This window comes from Panthera leo, chromosome B3 (genome assembly GCF_018350215.1).
Source record: "Panthera leo isolate Ple1 chromosome B3, P.leo_Ple1_pat1.1, whole genome shotgun sequence".
Lineage (NCBI taxonomy): Eukaryota > Metazoa > Chordata > Mammalia > Carnivora > Felidae > Panthera > Panthera leo.
Genome location: NC_056684.1, coordinates 94,886,222 through 94,906,751, shown reverse-complemented (window position 1 = coordinate 94,906,751; position 20,530 = coordinate 94,886,222). Strand labels below are relative to the sequence as shown.

The window sequence follows — 20,530 nt, the reverse complement described above, 5'->3', positions numbered from 1 at the left end:
AATACAACAGAGGAGATAAACCATAAATAGATCCTAGACGTGAGAATTTAATATAATAAATTTGCTGTTCAATTATTGTGATAGAATGAAATATTAAATGGTGCTGCTGTTACTGTATCTCCATCAGAAAGAAAAAACAATTAGACCTCTAAATTACATGATATTCAAAATTCAATTCTTTTATTTTTTTTTAAATTTTGATTTTAGAGAAAGAGAGCAAGTGAGGGAGAGGGGCGGGCAGAGGATAAGAGAGAGAGAGAGAGAAAGAGAGAGAATATCAGGCAGGCTCCACTCTCAGTGTGATCCTTCAACCCTGGGATCATGACCTCAGCCAAAATCAAGAGTCAGATGCTCAACCCACTGAGCCACCCAGGCACTGCCAAAATATGATTCTTAATGGAGTAAAGACTTCATGTGCAATTTAGGGGAAAAGTGGGCATAATTTGCCATACTTTAACAACCAAAAATCCAAAAAAAAAAGATAATAATTTATGTTATATAAAAATTATGTTGTTTAGGAAAAGATATCAAACAAAATTCATAGAAAAATAATAATCAAAAGGTTATAATATATAATATATAAAGACATTTTAATGTTTTTGAAGTACAACTAATGGAAAGAAAAATAGACAAAGGATATGAATTGGTAGTTGATGAAAGAAAAAGTCTATGTAACCATTTACCAAATTAAAAGACTCAGAATAAGATGTAGTCATGGAAGTGCAACATAAAGTGATAATGAACTACTACCTAATACAATCATAGTGCATAAAAATTCAGAACAAAAAAAAATCTATCATAGCTGAGAGGTAGGAAAAATGATACTCACATGCGTGTCATGAAACATACATTTCTTTTGGAAAGAAACAGGACAAAATTTCAGTTAAAACTACTTACAAGTCAGTTTCATGTTTATAAGAATTATTCCCATCAAATAAAGCCATCAGTTTGAAAATACATATTCAGAGACCATTACTATGGAATTGTTCAGAGAGACAAAAAACTGGAAATAAAATCAATGTGCACAATAGGGAAATACTTGAATAAATTACATGAATTCATGGCCAGGGATATAGTATAACTAAGATAGATAGATAGATAGATAGATAGATAGATAGATAGATAGATAGATAAGAGCTCTACTTTGGAAGGATTTCCATGAGTTATTTTGCATGAGAAAAATATTTTTTTAAATGTGTTATATGATTAATTTTCCTGGAAAGACAAATGAAACTACACACCCAAATATGTGTGTGTGTCTTTGCATATATGTGCATATTTTTATATATATGAATATATGAGTCTGAACAAAAAATGTAGAATACCATGATATTAACATGCAGTATGTGGGGAGGTGAGGGTATGAAAGAAGAGAGTGGAGTGAGAGGCAAGCATTTAGAAGAAAAAGATTGAAACAAATATATATATATACATATGTATATATATATATATATATATATATGTATATATATATATATCATAGTATATACCTATAAATATTATATAATGTATATAACATGCTTATAATATGTTATTTATAATGAGTATATAAATGTATATATTGTAAACACATAAATTACCATTGTGTGTGTATAAAATTTTAAAACTTCAGATTCTTTATTTTTCTCATTTTTCATGTGTCTCTTAGAAAATGGGCAAGGAGGAAATAAAAAGAAAATCCTGAAATAATTTTTAGAACATCTGAAAGTTCAAAAACTGTTTCTGCAGGATGATATGTAAGATCATCAGATATAATATCATCAAGCTATAAAGCATGTGGTTACTTTTTTTTCTTTAATAGTAGAAGATGAGGACCTATCTACCAATGAAAGCTCATCAGTGGACAACACAGGGAAAACTCCCAAACGTTTGCTGGTACTGTGGTACTGATTCTCTGGAAAACACCTGGTCTGACTAAAATCAAGCCCTAGACATCCTCAGACTGGCCCACTAACACCACAGGAACTAAACACTACCCACAACAGGCAAACAAACAAACAAAAAATCCACTGCGGGTGACTGGACTAAAGGAAAAAGCAACTTACCCACAACAGCAGGGCACACATATCACCCATAGGAGACACCCCTGAAGTGCCAGATTCTGGTAAATAGGGGACACTGCAATGCAGGGTAATACAGGACTTCTTCTTCATAAAGCCATTATTTTCTAATGCAGGAGATGTAGCTGTCTTTCCTAACATACAGAAACAGACACAGAGAGTTAGACAAAACGAGGAGACAAAGGAATATGTCTCAAATGTAAGAACGGGACAAAATCACAGTAAGAGACCTAAGTGAAATGGAGATAAATAATATGCCTGATAAAGAATTCAAAGTAATGTTCATAAATATGCTCATTAGATTTAGGAAAAGAGTGGAGGACATCAGTGAGATCTTTCAATGAGATTTAAAAAAGAATCAGAGATAAGAACACAATAAATGAAATTTAAAATACACTTGTTGGAATAAATAGTAGAGTAGAGGAAGCAGAAGAATAAATCAGGGACCTAAAGGACAGAGTAATGGAAGATAATCAAGCTGAGCAAGTGAGAGAAAAAAAAAATGGCAAAATGAGAACAGATTTAGGGAACTCAATGCCACCATAAAATTTAATAACATTCACATTATGGGGATCTCAGAAGAAGAAGAGGAAGAAAAGGGGGAAGAAAATTTATTTGAAGAAATAATAACTGAAAACTTCCTTAATCTGGAGAAGGAAACAAATCTGCATCCAGGCACAGAGATCCCCCAATAAAATTAATTCAATTAGGTCCATATTATGACAGATAGTAATGAAGACAGCAAAAAGTAATGATAAAGAGAGCATTTTAAAGGTAGAGAAAGTAAAAGCATTACATACAAGGGAAACCCTGTAAAGCTATCAGCTAATTTTTCAGCAGAAACTTTTCAGGCTAGAGGGAGTGGCATGATACATTCAAAGTGCTGAAAGGAAAAAATCTGCAACCAAGAATATTCTATCCAGCAAGGCTGTCATTCAGAATAGAAGGATAAGGAGTTCTGCAGATAAAAGTGAAAGGAATCCATGACCACCAAACCAGCCCTGCAAAAAATGTTAAAGAGGACTCTTTGAGTGGAAAGAAAAGACCATAAGCAAGATAGGAAAAGTAAGAAGCAGAAAAGCAGTAAAAATAAGTATATCTGTAAAAATCAGTCAAGAGACTCACAACATAAAAGGATATAAAGTATGACACCATATACCTAAAATGTAGGGGAGAGAGGAGTAATGAATGAGTTCAAACTTAAGTGACCATCAACTTCATATAGACTGTTGTATACATAAGATGTTACATGCACACCGAATGGTAATCACAAACGTTGTAATAGATATGCAAAAAGTAAAGGAATCCAAGTGTATCATTAAAGAAAGCCAACTATTTTTAAGAGAACATATCAAGAGAAGAAAGAAATAGAGAAAAACCAAAAAGAATCATAAAACAAGTAACAAAATAGCAATAAATAAATACCTATCAATAATTACTTTGAATGTAAATGGACTAAACACTCCAATCAAAAGACATAGGGTGACAAAATGGATAAAAAAGCAAGACCCATGTATCTACTACCTTCAAGAGACTCATTTCAGAGCAAAAGACACATTCACATTGATATTGAAAGGATAGTAAAGCATTTATCATGGAAATGGATGTGAAAAGAAAGCCAGGGTAGTAATATTTATATGGCACAAAATGGACTTTGAAAGAAAGATTGTTACAAGAGATAAAGAAGGACACAATATAATCATTAGGGGAGCAAGCAAGCAAGAAGATATAACAATTATAAACGTTTTTACACCCAATATGAAGGCACCCAAACATTTAAAGCAGTTAATAACAAACATAAAGAAAGTGATCCATAATACAATTGTAAGGGACTTTAATACCCCACTTACATCATTGTATAGATGTCCAGTAGAAAATCAGAAAGGAAATAGTGTCCTTGAATGACACATTGGACCGGATGACTTTTAACAGTTACATGTAGAACATTCCATCCTAAAACAGCAGAATACACATTCTTTTCAGGTAAACAGTGAACATTGTCCTGAATAGATCACATATTAGGCCACAAAACAAGTCTTAACAAATTCAAAAAGATCAAAGTCACTCCATGCATCTGTTCTGACGACAATACTATGGAGCTAGAAATTAACTTGAAAATCTGGAAGGAGCACAAATACAGAGGCTAAATAATATGCTACTAAACAGTGAATGGGTCAACTAAGAAATCTAAAAAGAAACAAAAATACATGGAAATAAGTGAAAGTAAAAATACAATAGTCCAAAATCTTTGGTATGCATGCTATAAATTTCTCTTAGAATTTTCTTCCAGAAAATATAAATTTATAGCAATACAAGCCTACCCCAAGAAACAAGAAAAATCTCAAATAAACAACCTAACCTTATACCTAACAGAGCTAGAGAAAGAACAAACAAAACACAAAACCAGTAGAAGGAAGCCATTAATAAATATTAGAGCAGAAAAAAATGATAAGAAACTAAAAACAAAACAAAACAAATAAAACAGTTTTACTTAAAAAGTAAAACAGATCAGTGAAACCAGGAGCTGGTTCTTTGAAAATATCAACAAAATCAATAACATTTAGCCAGACCTGGGGTGGGGGGGAGGGTTTGAAAGGACTCAAATGAAATCAGGAATAAAAGGGGAGAGTTAAGTCAGTTAAGTGTCTGAGTCTTGATTTCAGATCTGGTCATAATCTCCTGGTTTTGTGAGTTCGAGCTCCACATTGGGCTCTGTGCGGACAGATTCTCTCTCTGCTTGGGATTCTCTCCCTCTTTCTCTCTCTCTGTGCCCCACTCATACTCACACCGTCTCTGTATCTCTCAAAATAAATAAGGTTAAAATTTTTTTAAACATTAATGTATTTTAAAAAAGAAATGAAAAGAAAACTGACAAGAAATAAAAAGGAATGGGGCACCTGGGTGGCTCAGTCAGTTGAGTGTCCGACTTCGGCTCAGGTCATGATCTCACAGTCTGTGAGTTCAAGCCCCGCGTTGGGCTCTGTGCTGACAGCTCAGAGCCTGGAGCCTGCCTCGGATTCTGTGTCTCCCTCTCTCTCTGACCCTCCCCCACTCACACTCTGTCTCTCTCTCTCAAAAAGTAAACATTAAAAAAACTTTTTTAAAAAGAAACTTATGATCATATCAATAAATGCCAAAAAATTTTTGACAAGGTACAACATCCATTAATGATAAAAACCCTCAACAAATTTGGTTTAGAGGGAACATACTTCAACATAATAAAGGCCATATATGAAAAACCTACAGCTAACATTGTACCCAATGGTGAAAAACTTAGTACTTTCTCTTAAGATCACAAACAAAACAAAGTAGTCCAATCTCACTAGTTTTTTTTTTAATGTTTATTCATTTATTTTGAAAGAAAGATACGGAGAAGAGGAGAGCCAGAGATAGAGGGGGGGAGAGAGAGAGAGAGAGAGAGAGAGAGAGAGAGAGAGAGAGAGAGAGAGAGAGAATCCTAAGCAGGCTCCACACTGTCAGTGCAGAACCCAAAACAGCTCAAACTCACGAACTGTGAGATCATTACCTGAGCTGAAATAAACAGTCATGAGTCAGACACTTAACCGACTGAGCCACCCAGGTACCCCCCAGTCTCACCAGTTTTATTCACTATAGTACTGGAAATCCTAGCCACAGCATTTAGATAAGAAAAAGTAATAAAAGACATCCAAATTTCAAGGAAGAAGTAAAACTTCCACTATTTGCAGATGACATGTTACTCTCTATACAAAACCCTAAAGGGTCCACAAAAAAAAAAAAAAGAATAATAAAATAAATAAATAAATAAATAAATAAATAAATAAATAAATAAATAAAACAATTGATAAATGAACTCAGTAAGGTCACAGGATAAAAAATTAGTGTATAGAAATCCATTGAATATTTAATACACTAATAATGAATCAACAGCAAGAGATATTAAGAAGCAAAAATGTTTATAATTACACCAAAAGTAATAAAATAGCTGGGAATAAATGTAACCAAGGAAATGAAAGATCTATATTCTGAAAACTATATAGCAATGATGAAAAAAATTGAAAATGACACAAATGAAAGGTGTCCCATGCTCATGGCTTAGAAGAACAAATATTGTTAAAATGTCTGTCCTACTCAAAGCAATCTACAGATTTAATGCAATCTTTATCAGAATACCAACAGCATTTTTCATAGAACTAGAACAAATAATCCTAAAATTTGTATGGTATCACAAAAGACCCTGAACAGCCAAAACAGTCTTGAAAAAGGAAAACAAAGCTGGAGGTATAAAAATTCCATATTTCAAGTTATATAAAGTTGTAGTAATCAAAAGAGTATGGTACTGGCACAAAAATAGACATATAGATCAAATAAAACAGGATAGAAAGCCTAAAAATGAACCCACAATTATATGGTCAATTAATCTTTGACAAAGGAGGCAAGAATATGTAATGGGAAAAAGACTCTCTCTTCCACAAATGGTGTTCAGAAAACTGGACAGCTACATGCAAAAGAATGAAGAAGCTGGACCACTTTCTTACACCATAAAAAAATAAACTCAAAGTGGACTAAAGATCTAAATGTGAGACCTAAAGCCATCAAAATCCTAGAAGAGAGCTCAGGCAGTAATTTCTCTGACACTGACAGTAGTAACATTTTTTTTTTTTTTTTACATATATGTCTCCTGAGGTAAGGGAGAGAAAAGCAAAAATAAACTTAGTACAACATCAAAATAAAAAGCTTCTGCACAGTGAAGGAAACAATCAACAAAACTGTAAGACAACCTGCTGAATGTGAAGAAGATATTTGCAAATGACATATTTAATAAAGGGTAAGTTTCTAAAATATATAAAGAAGTGATACAACTCAACACACCAAAAAACAAATATTCCACTTAAAAATGAGAATACATGAGCAGACATTTCTCCAAAGAAGAAATACAGATGGTCAAAAGACACATGAAAAAATGCTTAACATCACTCATCATCAGGGAAATGCAAATCAAAACTACAGTGAGATATCACCTCACACCCATCAGAGTAGCCAAAATAAAAACACAAGAAACAACAAGTGTTGGCAAGGATGTGGAGAAAAAAGAACCATTGTGCACTGCTGGTAGGAATGCAAAGTGGTGCAGCTACTCTGGAAAACAGTATGAAGAGTCCTCAAAAATTTAAAAATAGACCTACCTTACAGTCCAGTAATTATACTGCTGGGTATTACCCAAAAAATACAGAAACACTAATTCAAGGGGATACATACATCTCTGTGTTTATTGCAGCATTGTTTGCAATAGCCAAATTATGGAAGCAACTAACATGTCCATCAATAGATGAATGAATAAAGAATATGTTATTATATAATGTTCACACAATGTATATTCTATACACATAATGGAATATTAGCCATTAAAAAATCATGAAATTGTGCTATTTGAAACAACATAGATGCAGCTACAGAGTGTAATGCTAAGTGAAATTAAGTCAGCCAAAGAAAGATGGTTTCATTCATATGTGGAATTTAAGAAACAAAGCACATTAACAAAGGACAAAGAGAGAGAGACAAACCAAAAAACAGACTTTTAAACTATAGAGAGCAAACTGGTGGTTACCAGAGGGGAGCTAGAGGGGGAGATGGGTGAAATAGATGATTAAATAGTACACTTAATCCTGATGAACATTGAGCAATGTCTAGAATTGTTGAATCACTATATTTTAAAACTGAAACTAATGTAGCACTGTATGTTAACTATACTGGAATTAAAATGAAAAAACTTAACAAAAGTTAAAAACTTTAGAAGATGCAATTTATGTGTAAGTAGATCTGTAAGAACAAAATTTCAGATAACGAGTCTAAATCTTATAGATAGCTTCACTCTTATAAATGTGCCATTTTGAGAACTTGGTGTCAATTACTCATTTTTTGTCCTTTTTTTTTAATGGGGTATCAGATAAAATTAGTCATTAGACAGAAAAAAATATGTAGGGAAAGATTTGAAACTTTTCTTGTCCTCAGTACTTGCACATAATTTCTCATTGATTTATCAAATGGTGCTTTTTTATTGATACCTACAGAAAGTGCTACAAATCTTTGACACTGATGCTTTATTTATACTAAGGTAACTTGTGCTTGATTGTTGGTATATCTAACAATTATTTAGTAAGTTTTTCTTTTTTGTAACTTCAAGGCAACCTAATTTTATTCAGGTTAGTTAGCATTATTTATTGTTATGTATATTCATCCTATAGCTATACTAGTAACATAAATTCTTACCCATTAAATGAGAAATAATATACTTGACTAGCTTTAGTGCCTCCGAGAGTATTGAGTGGTTATTTTCCTTGAGAAAACACAGTCAGATTTTTTTTATGCATAGGATTTTTAAGATTTCTAGCACTTCCCAGAGGGGAAGATGACATCCAGTGCGGTATTTAGTATGTCTGCCATCTGGGTTTTTAGATTCATTTGGTTTAATTCAAAGATTAAAGACAGAAAAATTGGACCAAATGGTGGAATAAAGCCCTGTGGAAAACATGCCTCTGCTGTGATTATTTTTGAGATTAATTGATTCTTTAACTTGTAACTATATCCCGTGACTTCAGTGGCAGTTAATAACTGATTAACCATGAATATGTAGATTAATTGTGCCAGTGCATGCTGGGAGATGAGTTAACTCTTTTATGTAACTAGAGTACCCCAGTTTAAGTGGAGAGTAGACTAAACAAATGCTCCCATGCTTTAGTGAATCTTATTTCAAACAGGACTATCTAATATATAAGCAATAATTTTGAATTTTTTAAGGAGAAAATCTATGCCTTCATTAAAAAAATAGGGAGGGTGTAAAAAACACTTCCAAGTTTTCTAATCTAAAAGATTGGAAGCTTGAATAAATACTTCTTAAAAACAAGGATGCACTACACTTGATCTTAGCCAAAAGGCCAAGAAAGGATAAAAAACAAGGATGCACTATTGATAAATCTTAAATGATGTTGATTTGTAAAAATCTATATAATTATACCATTAAAATAGTTCACATATTGACCATTTTTATAAAGCTCCCTATTGTTCTTATTTTTTTCCTTATAAATCCCTAGCTCTTTTCTATTGGGACTTAAATATATATCTTTTGGCTTCAAGGAAAACAAAACAACGAAAACAGAGCAGGACTCCTATGATCAAGTGCTGTCTTATAGCTACTCCTCTAACTCGTCGTGAAAGCCAAGTTCCTTGAAGATTCATATCTATGAATCTTTCCATATTTTTACTGGCTTTCAGTGCTTGAAGGCACAGGAAAATGACTATCAGTTCTATTACTCCTCTGACACAACTATGATGAAGGCTACCAGTAACCTATTTCTTGCCAAATTTCAAGTCACTTTTCAGTTCTATTTTTACTTTGATTCTTTTCACCATTTATTCTGGTTTCTAACTCTTCCGTGGGAGTGGATTGACCTTTTAAATTTATTTTGTTTCCCATTGATTTGTTTTGTCTCTACCCTCCTCATCACTTTTTCAGGTTTTTTTTCCTAATTCTTTCCTTCTTTTTTCCTCAATTTGGTGTTGCCCATGCTCTATCCTTGAACCTTCCCTGCCTTCCTTCTGCACACTTCTTGAATGGTCTCATCCCTCATGTAGCATATTGATGACTCACAAATCTGTATCTGCAACCCAGACTTCTTATTCTTCTTAATGTATAGTCTATGTGCCTTATAACTAGTAGAGCAGTAGGTGCTTGACATTCGACATGATTTAAACAAAACAGGTTCTTCATCTTCCATAATCTCCTGCCTTGTCTCCTCTGGCCAGGAACAGGTTTACTTTATATTTTATTTCTGTTACTGTACCTTCTACCCAACTGCCCAAGCCAAGTCCTTGTCTCACTCTCTTCTTTCTGTCAGCTCTCTATTTAATCAGTCACCCAGTTCAGTTCATGCAAGTTTCTAGGATTAAGAAAGGTAACTTCTATCACTGTATATATTTTTGTTTCTTTTTTTTTCTAACCAGTTAAAATATTTATTATAAAAATTTAAAGAGGGGTGCCTGTCTGGCTCAATTGGAAGAGTGTGCGACTCTTTCAGGGTTGTGAGTTTGAGTCCCACATCGGGTGTAGAGATTACTTAAATGAATACAACTTAAAAAAAAAGATAAAAATTTAAGCAATACTAATTGTAGAAAGTGAAAATTCATTTGGTTCTGTGTTATCAGAGATAAATCTAGGTTACTTCTTTCCTTCCTTTTCTTCCTTCCTCCAGATACTGAGTTCACAGCTTAGAGTATCTATTTCCTGACTTTTCCCCTTAACATGCATGAAATTAACTTGTAGTATTATGTCCAGGGCCTGATTCAAGTTCTTTTTTTTTTTAATATATGAAATTTACTGTCAAATTGGTTTCCATACAACACCCAGTGCTCATCCCAAAACGTGCCCTCCTCAATACCCATCACCCACCCTCCCTTCCCTCCCACCCCCCATCAACCCTCAGTTTGTTCTCAGTTTTTAACAGTCTCTTATGCTTTGGCTCTCTCCCACTCTAACCTCCTTTTTTTTTTTTTTTTTTTTTTTTTTCCTTCCCCTCCCCCATGGGTTTCTGTTACGTTTCTCAGGATCCACATAAGAGTGAAACCAAGAACTGCCAAATTGAAGTCATTTTAAGAAACAAAAATAGAGTATTTTTGTTTCTTAAAATGACTTCAATTTGGCAGTTCCTGGCATGTTTATTTAGCCAAAGAGAAAATCTCTAGAAAATTATTTCAGCTAGACAGCAGTAGCTATTCTGTTTATGGGGAAAAAACTAATTTCCCTTAGATTATTTTATGTATGGGTAGCCTTGCTAAAGATTGACATTGATCATATTAACTACAGATTAATCTTCTTTGTGTTAATACATTAGATCATTATAGAATACTTATGTCCATTATGTCAGGTTGAAGGAATACAAACATGACTAAGATATGGATCTTATATGTACATAGAGATATATATATTTTATAGAAATCCAAATTAGTTATGTCATTAAAATATATTTGAAGCAAGTATTCATATATCAAATCATATATCAGTTATTTATATTATTTCATAAATGAGAAGAATTTTGTCCTCTCTTAGATAATAAAAATCATATTCTCTTTACTTAAAAGAATATTTTGCATTTGTCAATGAATACTATTTTTACATGCTTTAATTTCACATACTCAACCTATAAATTTAAAAGAAATTTATTTTAAAGAGAATAAATAAGTGTAGATAAGATATGTTCCATAACAGAAAATAGTACAGTGTGTTTTTGTAATATCATCAAAGCCACTTAGTATGAAAACTGAATATTAAATAAATATAGAGAGAGATCTTATGTCACTTAAACTATGTATAAAGATTGAAGAAAATTAGAAATGATAACTTAAAGGTCCTTGGATAAAACGTATAGCAAGTACTCCTTCTAAATCCTGGGTGTGAAAGTTGTTGACTTTCAAGTTAATCTCTCTCATGAAATTATCCTCAAATGGAAAGAGCTACATAACCCAAGGTCAAGTCTTCTCTCTAGGGAAGCCCTAACCCAGTGACTAATCAGTGTCCTTTATAAAACAACTTTTTTGGGACAACTTAAAGTCCATTGCAACTCTAGAGCTCCTTCTGGATCATCTTGAGACTTTGTAGTGATGCATCACAGTTTAACTCCTCCCACTGCCTAATCTTTCCTACCTTTAATTTTTTTTCAAGCCACCATAAAAATTGTTCCTAGGGGCACTCCTCAAAAGTTTCCTGAGTGCATGTCTTCATCAAAGACTCGTATTTTCAAGGAGTCATTCTAGATGGTCTGAGGAAATAGACTCTAAAATAGAATGGTACAAACATCACCCATCAGCCCACTAACTTACTGACAATGAGGACCCCATTGCTGGTAGTAGATGGACAACTGATAGCTCTTGAATGCTGTAGTGGTGAAATTGTTAAAACCCCTGATGTTGAACAAGGATAGGTACCAGTGGAATGTAATGCACTGTGAATACACTATCTCTGGCTTTTGTAGAATTCAGGGGAAAGTTATTATAAGCATGATGGAATCTGTTTCTCATGGATTCTATTTATCCAGTGGAGAAAAAGAATGCAAGGCTGAATGTAAATAATCATGAATTGGAGGTGATGTGTGAGAATAAGAAGGCTTTCTTCCCAAAATATAAAGAAATGTTCATCTTCTTTAGCCAAAGGTCATAAAGGCTGAAAAAAAAGGCTTAGGATTTACTTAAATATATAGCTGAGCTTTACAGAAACTTGAATCCTTAGCCCTGACAAGTCAGCTAAACCAGTGTCTGAGCCCTGCTTGAGAACAAGTGGTACTCTGATTTGCAGGGGTGGGGGGAGGGTTGGAGTAAATTTGGGTTAATGATCTCAGAAACCTTGAAACCTAGTTCTCCATAAGCATTCTGGGCCTACAGAAATGGTCTATTCCTCCTAATTAAGGGCTTTTATGTCAATCTTGCTTAAAGATGGTTCAGAAACTTCTTCCCCCTGAGGATATACCCTCACCTCCATTCCTGGCCTCCAGATCAATACATAGGGTCAGCAGATGACATCATGTGGCCACAGAAGTATGTTTACTGGTAGGCGTTGGGAGAGCATGTATGGAATTGGATTCTGAGGCTGCGGGATCAAGTGGGATGGAGAATAAGATTGAATAAGTTTGGGGATAGAGAATACATAAGATCAAATGGGGATAGAGAATAACAGTTTATTGATATGATAGTATTCTCCCATGATATAAAATTTAGCATCTTAGCAAGGATAGCAAGAGAGAGTTGCTGCTGCCAGATAGCTGTTGGAAACTTGAGGAAAGCAAGCATTCCCACTAAAAGAAGTATAAATACCAGAGCTGCTGTGCATACAGTAGAAAAAGGTGTCAAAAGACTCAGATATGTGAACATACTAAAGTGAATATACCAGTTAGAGTCCAGAAAAATCATTCACTCACTATCATCTGTATAAAGGCTTCAAGGACACCCCTAAAGCAATAAGAATGTGCTGATGACTGAGAGGCAAGCATCATTGAGAAGTTCCTAGGTGTCTGTTCTCTGTAGGCAAATGTTGATAGTAAGAGATGCTAGTATAGAACCGAACTGCCTGATAGGAATGGAAATGTCAAGATCTCAAAATAATAGAATCTAAGTGGCAGTGCTTAGTTGTCACAAGCAAGGTGGACACACAGTTATTTTAATGAGGAGCTAGTTAAAATGCACCCAGGGCTCTAGACTCACAGGGGTCCTGGAGACCAACAATAAAATATAGCATTGCATAGAGCAAAATAAGTGGACACTCAACAAAGGTATTATCCAGTCTATGCTATTAAAGAAATCAGGGGTGCCTGGGTGGATCAGTGGGTTGAGCGTCTGACTCTTGGTCTCAGCTCAGGTCGTGATCTCATGGTTCGTGTGATTGAGCCCCATGTTGGGCTCCACACTGACAGCACTAGGGATTCTCTCTCTCTCTCTCTCTCTCTCAGCATCTCCCCTGTTTGCTCTCTCTCTCTCTCTCTCTTTCAAAATAAATAAACATTTAAAAAAAATCAGAGGGATGACCAGGAGGCTGAATATGGTCACATAATAAACAAATGATGATTCCTTGCCTAATTGTTGCAACTGAGGTAATTTTCAGACTTTGAACTCTTTGAAGGGGAGACTAAGTCACTAGAAAGAACACTACAACACCACAAGAAGTGTATAATGATTCTCAAAATTCTTTGTTTAAAGAACCTATATCCACTTCCTTAAATAACCATTTTCTAGGAAAAGGGGACTTGTGAAACATTTTGAGGAGTGTGTTACACAGGATCTAAGTTGACTTTGATACCTGATATTCTACAGAATTATCATGCTCTTATATCATTGGAGTTGGGCGTACAGGTACCAAGTAATAAATGCAGTTGTGGCCCATGGCTAGCTCACATTGGGTCAAACAATCCATAGATCCCCCTTGTTATCATTTATCTCATCTCTAATTGTGTACTTGGGATGGACATATTTTCTAGTTGGTAGAGCCTCCATATTGATTCCTTGGCTTTGGGGATAAGAGCTAGTGAGAAGGCCAAGTTGAAGCCTCTGAAACTTCCCCATTTTTCAGGTGAGATTTATCAAATGTAATCATATATCCCAGAGGAAATACCACAGATTGATGCCATCTTTAAAATCCTAAAAGATATGCTGGTGATGGTCCACCTCACATTCTACTTACTGACAATGTTGTCTCCTGATGAAACCAGAGAGATCCCAGAGAAAGATAATGGACTACCACAAACTCATCTAAGCAGTGCCCTTATTGCAGCTTATGCCAGATAAGTTCGTTTTGCTAGAGTAGAATAACATGGACTCAGATACATACTGTGTGCCAGTAATATACTTAATGCGGTCTTTTTCATTTCTGTTAGGAAAGATAATCATAAATAATTTGTATTCACTTGAGACAGACAATAGCATATATTGGCAGTCTTGCCCTAAAACTAAATTAACTCTCACACTCCTTTTCATAAGGAGTCATCCAAAGAGATATAAGCATCTGGACATTCTGTTGAACTTGTTATTGTTCCACTATATCGATGGGATTATGTTGATTAGTCCAGATAAACAAGAATTGCTAAGTACATTGGATATCTTGGTAAGACATGCATAATCCAGAGGATTGAAATAAGCCTATGAAGATTCAGGGGCACACAGTATTAATAAAATTTTAGAGATCCAGTTGTTGTATCTTACCAGGATGTTGCCTCCAAAGTAAGGCACAAATTATTGCATCTCACAATTCCCATCCTTCAGAAGTAAACACAATGCTTGCTAAGTCTCTTTGGGTTCTGAAGCATATTTCACACTTGTAAATATAATTTAAATCCATTTATCCGGTGATTTGGAAGGCTTCAACTATAGACTTCAACTGTGTCTCAAAGTAGGAAACGGTTCTGTAGTATTCCCATGCTGTGATGTAAGTGACCCTGGTGCCTGAGTCACATAACCCAGGAAAATCGATGATATTAGATATATCAGTGCTAGAAAAGATGTGTGGTTTACAGCAATACTAATAGGAGGATTATAAATTCAATTTCTAGGATTGTTAGTAAGATCATCCTTTCTTCAGTTAAGAATTATGCCCCTATCATAAAAATAGCTCTTAGTATGCTACTGGGCATTGGTAGAGATGGAGTGTCTGAATATGGAATATCAAATGACCATGTGGTCTGAAATTCCAATCATACGTTGGCTTTTGTCTGATCTACCAACATTAAGCCATAAAATAGTTGAGACCCATCAGTAGTTCATCATAAAATGGAAGTAATAAATTCAGGAGGAGGCAAGGCCAGGGCAAAGGGCCCAAGTAAGCTGTACAAGAATGTGCCCCCATGGCATCTATCAGTTTTACTGGCTCCTCTTTGTCAGTCTATATCTGGCCACATAGAGGGTCACTTATATGTTGATGGTGGAGAAAAAAGGCTAAGCTTTTGTGATAGGTCAGCTCAGTATATGTATGCAAGTCAAACACTGGACTGCTACTTCACTAGAGCCCCAACTCTGGGATGTCCCTGATAGACAGGAATGAGGAAAAATATTCTTAATGGGTAGAACTTTGGTTTGGGTAGTGTACCTGGTCAACCACTTTGTGTGGAAAGAGATCTGTTTGAGTAGGTTGTTGGACATATTATTATTGTGGATAATTATTGAATGGATATTATCGAGGACCAAAAGTTACCCATCACAGAAGAAACACAAAACGATGAAGCAGACAGAGTTGTGAAGACAGTTGTTAACAGCCAGCTTCTGTCACTGGCCACTCATAGGTAGCACAACAGGCTCATGAATAGGATTCCCATAATGGTAGGGATAGAGGTTATGCATAAGCTTGAAACATAGGTCCTCATCCATGAAGGCCGATCTATCTACTGCCACTATTGATTATCTAACCTGGCAGCAACAGGGACCAACACTTGACACAGTAAAAGTACTGCCCTTCAAAATTCCAACCAGTCCCTTGGTGGCAAGTTGGTTACATTAGACCTGATTACCCAAAAGTAACAGTGCATCATTTTGACTGAACTTAACATGTAATCTGGGTGTGGATGTTTATGTTGACCTTTGTCAGCAGCAACCTTACCCAAGGACTTTTAGAATGTTGTATTCACAACACAGGGTCCTACCTAACCACTCATGGGACTAGAAGCACATTTTGCAGCAGTGAAGATATAGCAGTGAGAACATTGCCATGGGATTCCTTGGTCATATATTCTTTATTACCTAAAAATACCAACCTACTAGAGTGATAGAATGGTCTTTGGAGCGGGCATCTGAGTCTCAGAGTGATAATGGCTGCTAAGAAAGGGGTGCTATTCTCCAAGATACAGTACACATTCTAAATCAATGATCATTATTATCTAATGCTTTTTTTTTCTATAGAATACATAGGTTCAAAACCAAGGAGTGACCCCACTTACTAACATCACATTCAGTGTCTCACTTGGGGAATCCATGTTTCCCTTCCAACTCTGGGTTCTGCCAGTTTAGAAGTCCTAAGTTCTCAGAAGAGGAAAAGCTTTTATTAAGTGATATATCAAGAGCCCCATTAATCTTTAAGCCATAGCTGCTACTCATTTACTTTAGGTTTCCTATGTTAGGAAACAGGGAATAAGAGGAGTCACCATCCTGGAAGGAGTAACTGACCCTTATGGTCAGCTGGAGGTAGGGATGTTGTTACACAGTGAGACAGTAAATAATATGTTTGATACCCAGTTGATCTACTTAATCATTTCTTGGTCTTCTCTTGACCAATTTTGGTGGTAAACATCAGTAATGTGCATCAGTAATGGCTTGAGAAGGACATGGTGACCTGGTGCACAAAATCCTCAGTGAGGAAGGGCTGGTAACCTCAGTAAGGGAATCTACTTATACCAAAAGTTGTACTAGCCTAGGATGAGAGCAATTTAGAATGATAATAGTAGAAAGAGATGACGAATATCATCTCACCACAGTTTCTTTTGACAGTTTTCCCCAGAAAGGTGACTAACCAGCATCCTGGAGTAGCTTTTCCCAGATAGAGTGAATTATCATAACTAGAAAGTGGATGTGAGCAGATGCTGTATGCAGCAGCCAGATCCCTTCCTTGATACTGAAGGACTCATTCCTCCAACTGCTGAGAGTTTTAGCAGCTGATGGCTATCAGCTAAATCTTTCTTTAGAAACCACCCTGGGTGCAGTTGATTTTGACTCTTGATTTTGGCTCAGGTCATGATCTTTAAGTCCTGAGATCAAGCCCTGAGCCCTGCCCCTGGCTCTGTGCTGAGGATGGAGCCTATTTAGGATTCTCTCTCTCCCTCTCTCTCTGCCCTTTCCCTGCTTCAAGCCACTCTCCATCTCTCTCTCTCTCTCTCTCTCTCTCTCTCTCTCTCTCTCTCAAAATAAATAAACTAAAAAAAATTTTTTTTAAAAAGAAATTATCCTAAACCTAATAGAGCTATCCCTCCCAAGGTCATGCCTTCTAGGTGGGAGTAGCACAGAGGGAAGGACTGATTGAGGAGGAGGGGGTGGGTATATAAAGCTTAGCTCCCTTGCCTTAGGGCAGGACAACTGTGAGAAGACCTCACCTCTCCATCACTTCTATAGAGCTATTGAGACCTTTGTTATAACTGTGCTGTAGCTCAACTCTCCTCCCCAACAATCCTAAGTCTGTCAATCAAGTGTTGATCTAGAAGGTACTTCTCAATATACTTCCTGCACACATACCTCTCTTTTAGAGTCTTTTCCAAGAAACCTGACCTACAACAAATACTCATATTCAGTATACATTCACTAAGACTATATAGAGTTTAGGTTAAACATATGTACTGTTTTAAGTGATTTATATGTATATGGTAAAATTATATATCATGTAAGTATATTTATATGTGTATAAATATAAACATACCCCTCCACACATATAAAATATATTTTTTTAGGAATGTCATTGTTTGACTTTCTAGAACATGACTTGTCTTTGTTATGTTTGTTTTTAAATAAAATATATATATATGTAATGTAATATATATTATATTATAATACCTTATATTATAATATAATAATATATATTATATAAGTATATATATATCATATATGTAATATATATATGATATATATATATATATATATATATATATATATATATCATTTAGGAGCTTTGTGAAGTAGAAGTTCCTAAACATGGGTGAATCCAACAGATAATTCTGCCAATACAATGTTCAGTGCACATTGTCACAGGATTGGATTCTCAGAAGGCCAGTGACCTGAAACTTACATAGATCAGAGAAGAGCATGTTTAAATGTTTGTTCAGGTTTGGTCTATTGACACCATCACCTAACAAGAAAAGAGCTAGGGATATGTCAATAAATGCATGTTGGAGAGTAAAATATTGTTAACTACTTGGAGGCCTGGGACTATCATCGTTGTTGCATTGATTACCATCCACTTGTTTTGTCCCTAAACTTTCTGGCTTCAGAATTTTGTTTTTACAACATAACCCAGATCATATCTCCTAAAAATGAGATAGGACTAAAAGAAATTATGTTTTGTCTAAGAAAAAAAAAATGAGTTGTTTACAATCCATTCACAATACTTTTTTTTTCAAGTCACTAAGGCTGAATTCATATAATCAATCTCCTCTAAGGATTTGATTTGTATGTGAAGGACTAATCACCAAGTAAGCGAATATTTGACAGATTCTCAAGATCTTTAAACATTTCATAATAATGATGCTGGTATCCCTAAGTACACTGACTATTAAAACCAGATGGCATGTATCCTTGCACAGCTAATAGAATGAATTTAAACTGAAAGTTCCTTCAATTTTACCAAAAAGCAGCAGTTGTTCTGTAAATTTATACTACTAAAATTAGAAGCCTTTGAGGTAGCTGTGAAAAGATTCTAATGTTGGAAAAAAAAAACTCAGAATGTTGCAAAACTAGAAATTTAAGTAGGGCTGTCAAGCAGTTCACATTTGGAAAAACCTTTTTTAAAACTGGGGAAATTTGAGAATTCTGTTCTTTGATTCCTTAGGGCTGCTATTACTTCATGACTTTTGTTGACTTTTTATTATTTTAATGCATCACAAAGAATCTTTTTAAAGAACACTGCATTTTAACTATTCTGGGTGGCATATGCTCACACACCTTACTATTCTTATGTTTATTTAATGTATATAATATATAACAATAATATATAATATGTATATAAATATATAATATTTATAAATATAATAGCTTCTCTTCAGTGTTCACATGAAAGTTTTTGTCTTATAGAAAAAATTGGTAGTCTGAACAAATGGCAAAATGGCATTTTTATCTATTTAAAATGAGAGTTTTGTGCATTGTGAATTGAGGTAAAGGTAAGAAAAGTATGTGGAATTAATGGAAGTCTAAATGAAACCCAATAATGATAATAGTAGTAATAATAGCTAATTTTTATTGAGCTTCTACTATGTGCCCAAGGCTGTGAGGAGTAACTCATTTAATTCTCCAACAACTTTAATTATATAGTACCATTATTATTCCCATTTTATTGGTAAGGCAATTTAAGACCACAAAGATTAAGTAATCTTTCGGGTAGAAAGCCAAAAAGGGCAAAGCTGGGTGAAATTAATATTTAAATACAGCGAAAGTTTGCATCATACTTAGTAAGTATATACTACGTTAATATTATTAGCATTTGGAACCAAGAGCATGTTGTTGTTGTTGGGTTTTTTTTTTTTCCCTCTTTTTTGTTGTTGAGATATAATCGACATATAGCATTATATCAGTTTCAGGTATACCACACAATGATTTGATATTTGTGCATATTGCAAAATGATCACCAAAATAAGTTTAGTTAGCATCTATCACCATGCACGAGGTACAGATACTTTTGTGTGTGTGATGACAACTTTTAAGATCTATTTTCTTATTGACTTTCAAATATATAATACAGAAAAAAAAACAAAAAAACAAATATATAATACAGTTGTTATTTTAAAGCAAGTTTACTTTCTAATTTCTTCTTCTCTTAATTAAAGAAACTGGGATATGGCAGATCAGGGGTTGACAATCTATGGCAAGCTGTGGCCCATGAGCCAAATCTGTCTAGGCACCTACATTTGTAAATAGTTTTACTGGGACTCGGCAATGTTAATCAACCATTCATTTAATTAGCTGTCTTTGACTGCCTTCACACTATGATGGTAGGGTTGGGTAGTTGAGAGAAAGACTCTATGAACCCAGGTTCATACGAAGATTGTATGAACCCATGTTCATACAAAGCCCAAGATATTTATGTATTTTTTTTCCAGAAACTGTTTACTAAACACTGTGGTATATATCCCTTCTTTAAGATGCATGTAAGATGGCAAAAATTTAATCTCAGTATCCTGTAGTAGAAATATTAGTGCCTTTTAACAGTACCTTCTGTTAGCACATTTCAAATTAGCAAATGTAATCTGGGAAATAAAATCTGAGATGAAGAA

At 34.7% G+C, this 20,530-nt stretch overlaps 1 protein-coding gene and 1 pseudogene across 1 annotated transcript in view; one reads left to right on the top strand and one right to left on the bottom strand.

Annotated features, from left to right (window-relative positions):
- Positions 1-20,530, top strand: part of MDGA2 (MAM domain containing glycosylphosphatidylinositol anchor 2) — an 855,787-nt gene that overhangs the window by 512,719 nt on the left and 322,538 nt on the right. The window lies entirely within an intron of this gene.
- LOC122223501 lies at positions 8,842-8,986 on the bottom strand (annotated as a pseudogene).